The sequence below is a fragment of the Anastrepha ludens genome, chromosome 4 (genome assembly GCF_028408465.1).
Source record: "Anastrepha ludens isolate Willacy chromosome 4, idAnaLude1.1, whole genome shotgun sequence".
Classification (NCBI taxonomy): Eukaryota; Metazoa; Arthropoda; class Insecta; order Diptera; family Tephritidae; genus Anastrepha; species Anastrepha ludens.
Genome location: NC_071500.1, coordinates 18,774,292 through 18,782,750, shown reverse-complemented (window position 1 = coordinate 18,782,750; position 8,459 = coordinate 18,774,292).

Here is an 8,459-nt window from a genome sequence, read left to right as displayed (position 1 = left end):
GAATCCATATCCATAAATCAGCCATACCAATTAAAAGAGAGGTGAGCTTAGAGGTGTTTCTGACATGATTGTACAACAAGACTACGAGAAGTTGGAATAGCCAATCGCAGTCCTCGCAAAAAGCTAATCCTGACCATACGACACAAGGCAAAATGTTTGGAATTTGCAAGAAAACATGCTAGCTGGACAGCTAGAAAAAGTTGTTTCTCATAGCGGTCGAACCTCGGCAGACAATGGCAAAAATCCGAATGTATTTCGACCGTGAAAAAGTTCCTCATAAAAAAATGAATTGCCGATCGCAGGCGGCATACAACTGTACGACCCTCTATTTATGGAACAACAGCAAGATGTATACCACAAATAGGAGGAGGATCTAGGTCAAACCCCCAATAAAGGGATATAGAAGTTTATAAGGAATCTGTTATATAAAAAAGTTTAGACACAAAGAGATTATCAATGAACGACATTTAGGGTCCCGTCGTCATAAGGCACATACCAATGCGTAACTCTCACCAATTCAAGATTTCATGAACCTGAGCCTAATGAAAGCAGATGATCATCTTCTTCGCTAGCGCGTTTGAGCCTGAAAGCAGTACAAACTTAGCCTCCAGCGGGATAGCGCACTAGCAACATCGACCTCTTGACTGTGTAATTCAAATATTTTGTCATGAGATGTTTTGACGAAGTGGGTTCGAGTTTTTTGGAGCATTGAGCCCCCCGCAAGCTTTTAAAGCGAATATGATCCGAGTCGATCGTGTGGTAGAGTCAGAAACTGTTAACAAAATTTGAGAAATTTGGCCTGATACAATTTTTACACTTTCTAATAAGAGTTTTTAGAAGTAGAAAAACCAGTATTTGTACTAGTCTTTATAAATAAAGGGTATTTCAAACGAGGCGCCTAAAGGTTGTTTAAAAACAAAACCTGTAAAAATTTATATTCTTTCTGGTTTCACAGTTTTTTTTTTGTTTTCAAAATACGGTTCTACTAAAAAACTACACCATTTCAATGTCCACCATGAGCACATCTACAAGTAAAAACCGTTAAACAGTCGATTCATGAACACCTAAATATCGAGTTATCGATGTTGAAGGTTGTTCAGCAGCACTTTACGCTACCAGCAGCAATACTCTCAACAGCACGTGCAGTTTTTAATCTGGCACTTCTTTTTTTTATCCTCAGCAGGACCAATTTCTTTAAATTTTTTCACCAACCTTTGAATTGTCGACTCATTTGGACGATTATTTCCACCAAAAAAAAATTACGAATTTTGCGATATGTTTGCTCCTAACAACCGGCCATTTTGATAAAAAGTTTCAGTAATTCATAAGTTTTCAATAATTGTTCTATCGTGTCTACTTGACATCATATGTCAAAGATGACATAAAAAAATGTACGCTTTAGGAATTATTCACTACCCACATGTGGGCGTCACTTTTTGAAAAACTCTTTCTAAGCACTTCCTTCACTTAAAAATTGCACTAATCTTGTTCTTTTTGTTGTAAGAACATAAAACATTTTTCACCTTTTTTTTACAAAAACACTTAAATTGACGATCGTTAAGCGAATAGATGTCAATACAGAATTCTGCGGCAGCATTTAACTTAAACGAATTATAATATTTTAATTACATTGTTAGAGTTCATTTCATTCACTTAAAATCTAGCCAATCCGCCCTCACCTTCACAATATCTGCAACATTTTGTTGGTGGTTCATCCGTATCAGCAATGACCCGCATGATCGCCACGAAGGCCCACTCAAAAACGCAGCCACAGTCGAACCGTTGACGGATCACAGCCGGCCCAAATGCCGCACTGCCTGCATTTGATGACAACTATCGAAGTTTAGTTTTAGAGAAAATTAACTCAGCTCAATACGCTGATATACAGTTTTGTAGTTTTTTCAAAATATTTACTTGCGCTGGTGGCGTTATTTAACTATTATTTGAATGTTTGACGATAGTACTTTTCTCTACTGGGTGTTGTTCGAAGGCTTAGATTTATTGTGCTTAATTTTTTTGGACTTCGAATTTTTTTTTTTAATATTTTTTTTTTTTAATTTTTCATTTTATTGTTGGTGGTAATTTAATTTTATTATTTGATTTCTGTTAATTGAATTTTATCGTTTTATTTTAGTATTTTACTTAATTCTTTTTATTTTATTTTATTTTTATTTTTTTTCTTTTGTTTTTACTTAATTCTTTTTATTAAATTTTTTTGTTTTTACTTTATTCTTTTTATTTCATTTGTTTTGGTTTTGCTTAATTTTTTTTTTATTTTGTATGCCTTAATTTTTTTTTTTTTTTTTGTTTTTTTAATTTTATTATCTTTTTAATCTTTTTCCCGCTTCAAAATGGTTTCAAAATTACTGACATTTGCATTTTTATTATTTTTATTGAACGTTATACCTTAGCAAGTTGTTTATTAAATCTATATTTAGTACATTATTTACATTAACTCTCTCGCTTACTTCGTTAGTTTCACACTTCCTGCATATTTTCCCCCGCTTTTGCTATGACAATAATATTTGCTACCATTGTCTACTTGCTCGCTTTCATTTCCCACTTTTTTCCACGCACTTTAACGATCCGAATAACCATAGTAGTTGTTATGGTTGCCAACTTTAGCAAAGTGATAATTGTAGTAGTAACTTTTCGTTCTAAATGGAATGATTGTTGAGTTCGAATTTTCAAAATTTAGCATTTTCTTTCAGGCTTGTGCACACCTGTGAAGGTTTCGAATCAATAAACCCGTTGCTTACTGATTGAAAAATATGGTTTATTGTTACATGTTGGCTTTTTTTCTAGTTGAAAATCTTTAAAAACAAGTTTTCCGAGCGGAGCGTACTTGTAAGTGGTTGAATTTAAAACAGCGTAACTCGAAAGCTTGCTTATTTGCCAGCAACTCGTTATTTTTTAACTGAAATTCACTTGAAACTTTGAGTTTCCAAAGTCAGCAATTCTAAGTATTTTTTCATATCAATAATTTCGTTTCAAACAAAATGCTTTGACAAATAATGGAAAAAACTTTTTTAGTTTCAAGTTATACCATTGAATTTGTGTCTTTCGCCGTTACTAGTTATTTGTATTTTTGTGAATATTTAAGAAAGTCTCCAACTTTCTTAGCACCAACCAACCAGCACTCGTTCAAATATATAGACATTTTTTTAACCACTTCAAGTTCACACGAAATCTAATATTTTTTTGTTTTCAGTTTCAACCCTCGCTCATTTCCTGCCCAATAATTTTACAATTTAGTTTCAATTTGTATTTTATTTTTCTTATAAGACACTCGGCAATGGTATACAAAAATCAACAAAAGAATACAATAAATTACGAAAATGTAACTGAAATTTCGTGCACATTCTTTCTTTCTGCATTCATGAGCTTCAACCTTAAAGCAAACACATTTTATCTTCAAATTTTCATTTGAGCCACACAAAAAAAAAAATTCTTTTCTTCGCGCGTTGCTTTCCTGTTCGAAATGTACGTTCTAACGTGAAACCTCCGCAGAGACCACTGACGTGATTTTCCAAATCAAAAATGCTTTTCGCATATCACAGCTGAATGATCGAAAAACGCTTTTCTTTTTCGAAAAGAAAGCCAGAAACAAAACAACACACCTTACGATGCTGCAGAAGTGTTTTAAGGTGAGGAAATTCTCGAATATACTACATGCATACATATGTACATATGTACATATAGAAACGCATGCTAAATAAGTCCAAAAAAGATAAAAGAGAGGAGCAGAAAGTGAGCGCTTATATGAGAGCAAGGAGCAAAACTTGCGATCGGCCGCACAAATCCAGAGCGCAAAAATCGAAAGATCGCTCGATTTTGAATGAGAAAATGCGTACGTATTTTCGAAAATCTGTGCTACATAAAATGATGAATGTAAAATGAACGTGAAAAAGTAACGAAAGCAAGCGCAAAGCACATACAGAAAATCCTGAATGAAAATTCTTTAATGGCGCGTTAAGCTTCATTCATTTCTAAGCGCACAAGCATTAATATTAAGTTTTTGAAATGAATTGAAATGCTTTTTAGCATTCGTAAATTTTTTTTTGATATTTATTTATTTATTTTTGTTTTTTAAAAACAGTTTTTTGAAAGTAGCTACAATCTGGCCACTTTGCGTGCGCGAAAACACACGCCTACCCATACACGCATACAGGATTGACTGCACTCGCCCCTAGACTGTATGTATTTTAAACAATTTTTACAAAAATATTAGAAAATCTCTCACACAACTGAACAGAGTAGGTACAGATTGAGAGCGCGCGCCATTGGCGCTTCTACTCACGTAATGCATTAGCTAATATGTAAGTATGTATTTTCAAAACTGAGTAAGTATGTCTGTACGCCACAGAATATGTATTTTCGAAACCACTTTCGTTCGCATGTTTATCTCAAATTTATGTGTATGTGTGTGCGTGCATATGTATATATGTATGGCTGCAAGTTTACTGAGGAACGCCTATGGCAACACGACGTAGCTTTCCTGGATAAGAACATTTGCTCGCTTATGCCTTTTGTGTTCCTATTTATTTCTGTGGTTTTGAAAATTCGAACATGGATACATCTTCGAAATATTCGTATGCTTTCTTTTTTCGTTTATTTTTTGTTTTGAATAGAAAAAAGCTTTCGCGCAGTGAGTTTTCGAAAAAGTCTCCACCCGCGTTCTGTGCCGCTTTTGTTTTGTTGTTGCATTGATAAAGAATTCTATTTTATATAATCGTTTCGAGGTGCTTAAATATGAGATAACTGCAAAGTAGTGAGATAAGTAAATATGTATGCGATTTTGTAACACTTTTCCTTGCTCTTACAAACCTATAGTTTTAGATTAAAGCGTAAAAAGAAAGTATTTGATAATTTTTTACTCTCCTTTAATACTTCAGTTGGTGCTGGAAACAAACAGTTGCCAACTTCCCCATAAAAAGAAAATCAAAACATCGACCGAGATAATACTTCGATTTTTAAATGGCTACTGATTACTAGTGAATTACTGATGATTACTATGAATTCCGTTTTTACATTCACTGCCTATTTGCGGATTTTAAAAAAGCTGTTGATAGCATCGATAGAAACAAACTGCCTTTAATACTTTGTCGGCAGGGAGTGCCGAAGAAACTCGCGTCTTTAGTATCAATGATCCTAGCAGGAGAAACATCCAAAGTGTTGATACAAGGAAATATGTATTTCAGACTTAGTTGATATTATCACAGCTCTGAAACAGGGAGATACTCTCTCTAACGTCATATTATATTTAACCTAGTTTTAAATTTTGTAATCAGCGATATCCACCCCTGGAGCTACCATTTTCACGAAAAGCGTACAAATCTGCGACTTTGCTGATCGTTGCCAGAAACCAACGCGCACTTGCTGACTGTACGCTGGATCTGATAACTAAAGCAAAACTAGTAGGCCTTGAAAATAAAATCGATAAGACAAAATACCGTGTTAGGTCTTTCAGCGGCACACACTATTGTAATCTGGAGGTCGGTCCATATATTTTTCACAAAGTGGAGAATTTTAAATGCCTGGGTGTAAACCTGTGCACCACTGCAGAGCCCCTAATCGGCGTGAATAATAGACTACTACTAATAGAAAAGTTATTTTGCTCACCTGAAACTTCTGAAAAATAAATTACAATCGAGGCGGTGTAAGCGCTAGAAATCTACAGGACGCTAATAAGACCAGTAGCAACATATGGTTGCCAAGCATGGGTATCTAACATAAAGAACCGCTTTGAGCGTAAAATCCTAAATATCCTTCATATTTGGAGCAGTAAGGGAGGCTAATGGACCTTACAGAATAAGATGCAATGACGAGATCGAACAGCTGATATCAGGACAAAACATTGAGCGTTTCGCTAAAGCTCAGAGACTGAGATGATTCGGCTATCTACTTAGGATGGACGATAGCAGGATTACGTAAAAGACATTCGACTCTTTTGTTACGGACAGTAAAAAGCTTGGAAAATCGCCAAAAATATGGGCAGACGATGTTGATGCAAATTTACGCCTTATACATGCTAGGAGAAGCGACGCAATGAACCGAGTCATATGAAGCGCTATCATGAAGGAAGCACTGGCTCACCCGGAGCTATAATTGCTATGATGATGATGATGACTGATTGCTGGTGTTATGAAAGCTGAAAATCACTACAAATACGCTCCTTTGTAGATAGTTGAAAAAGTAACGTGTTTCAACACGTTCTAAAGTCTACTGTGGGTAGAGTTTACCAATTTAGTAGTCTCTTGGACAGTAATCTGCTCCCACGCCTTCCACATAACATCTTTCAAACATGCTTTGCTTGGAATTTAGTGTTTCCTTATATTTCTTTCCAGAAGCCCCCTATAAGTGTTCAATACGCTTTAAATCTGGCGATTATGGTGGTGTGGGCAGTAGCTTGGAGACATTATAGAGAAGCTATTTCTTTACCAGGTGAGCCGCTTGAGTTCGTTGTCTTGTTCAAAGCAGTAACCATTTGAAAGCTCAGCATCGCATTGTCTTGCTTTAATTTTTGTTTTAAAATATTTAAAGAAGCAAACTTATCCATAGTTGTATCTACCTATAAACTACAATTTTCGCACGCCACCAGCTGGGATCCCTGTTTCACTCCAACTAGTGGACCGCACAGTATATAGACAGACATGAAACTGACATTCATCGGGAGATTCTCACTAGCTTCCTAAGCTCCCGGCTCTTCAGTGCCATCATTGGGGTCCAACCACCACCCATCGCAGACGAAGAGCTTCAACTAACCCGCGTAAGTTTGCTGGCCGCTCAACTACGGTCTGTATATTGCAGTAGATTAATCTCCTACCTATCCAAAATCGACCCGGACATACTCAATATATGTCCGGCACGTAAAAGTAGTACATCGCACGGTACCCACTCTGCTAACACCTCTCTACCTTTGGACCCAACTTGACGAAACAAGTATTTCCTGGACCTATCGTTAGCTGAGTTAGACGCTGACTGCAATAGCGGTACCTAATGAATTGCAACAACAACAACAATAACTGTTGGTATCATAATTTCAGCGCCATACCAAATTTCATCAACACAATTTTTCTTCCTTTGATACGAATCTTTTTCCTAAATTCAGTTGCGAAAGCAATAGAGAAGTAAATGGCTTCTTCTTAGAGACTCTTCCATGATAGACAAACGCCAAAAATGCTGATATCGAGATGCTTCTTAGCTCTGTCTGTATTGACGTTGACTCAGAACGCGTCTCCAAGGTGATCAAAGAATTGAATGGCAAGTCTATGAAAGAGCTGTTTTTTTGTAAAGTATTTCTTTAACATCCTTATTTCATCTTTTACTTTTGAAACAGTTATCCTTACACCTTCTTCACCTTTCATAATACTGCTCTTTTTTCCTTTCTGTTGCTCTTGAAGTCATAATTCCTGTGTATTCGTTGTTTTGAATTACTATGCGAACTGATGTCCATGAACTTCCTGTTGTTTTTCTTATTTGTCGATAATTTTGGCCTTCTTTCCACAATTTTATTATGATATTCATTTCGTCAATATCCATTTCTTTTTTATTTCTTTTTTTTTTTTTTAAGTGAAAACTTCTTTAGAATCGTTGGGAGTGATTTGAGACTCGATGAAACGAAAAAGCGACACTACGAAGCGTTATATGTTGATATACGTATATGTGTGTGGCTGCGAGTGGTGAGTATTGTAGTATGTATACTACACTATTACTTGCTTTGGTGTTTAGTTCAAGCGTCATATGTCAGAAATTAAATGGTATTATTCTTGGGGTTTTCTCGTAAATTAGAGTGATTTGATGTCGGATTCTTTTTAATACTATGTAGCACTCGTTCCTTCTAATATTAAAGATTTTCTTTATGGATTCCTATGATACTATTAAAATGCTTGTGGAATGTTCAATTCTGCACAGCTGCGCACTCCTATAGGATCCATTACATGACTAGAGCACTCTCGAAGTACTTTTGATATACCCTACACTGACGGGGCTTCTACATATTACTGCTACCACAAAAACTCTCGAAAAATTGTATGTTTCATAGTTGAGCTTTTTACGAATCTATACAATGTGCTAACAGGGGAAGAAAAAGCTTCGAGAGATAAATTACTTTGTAATTCGAGTATTTTCAATATGACGATTTTTCGTCTATGCTCGGCTACGGTGTTCTTTAGGGCCCAGCTACATGTCAATGCAGAATTTCTTTAGAGTGCCCACAGACTACACACTTATATTATAAGGAACAAGTGGCTAATAATTTAGTACTGAGATGCTGGGTGGTGTATTGTAAATCCAGCATTTTGATGGAGAGTTCGAGTGAAGTATCTATCGATAGAGCGGTCATGATCTGTGGGAATTTTTAGCCAATATCCATTTCCAATAAACAAATACCGAACTCAAACGCCGTATCGAAATTCACGCTATTGATCGGGAAATACTGCCACAGTTTAATATTCGTT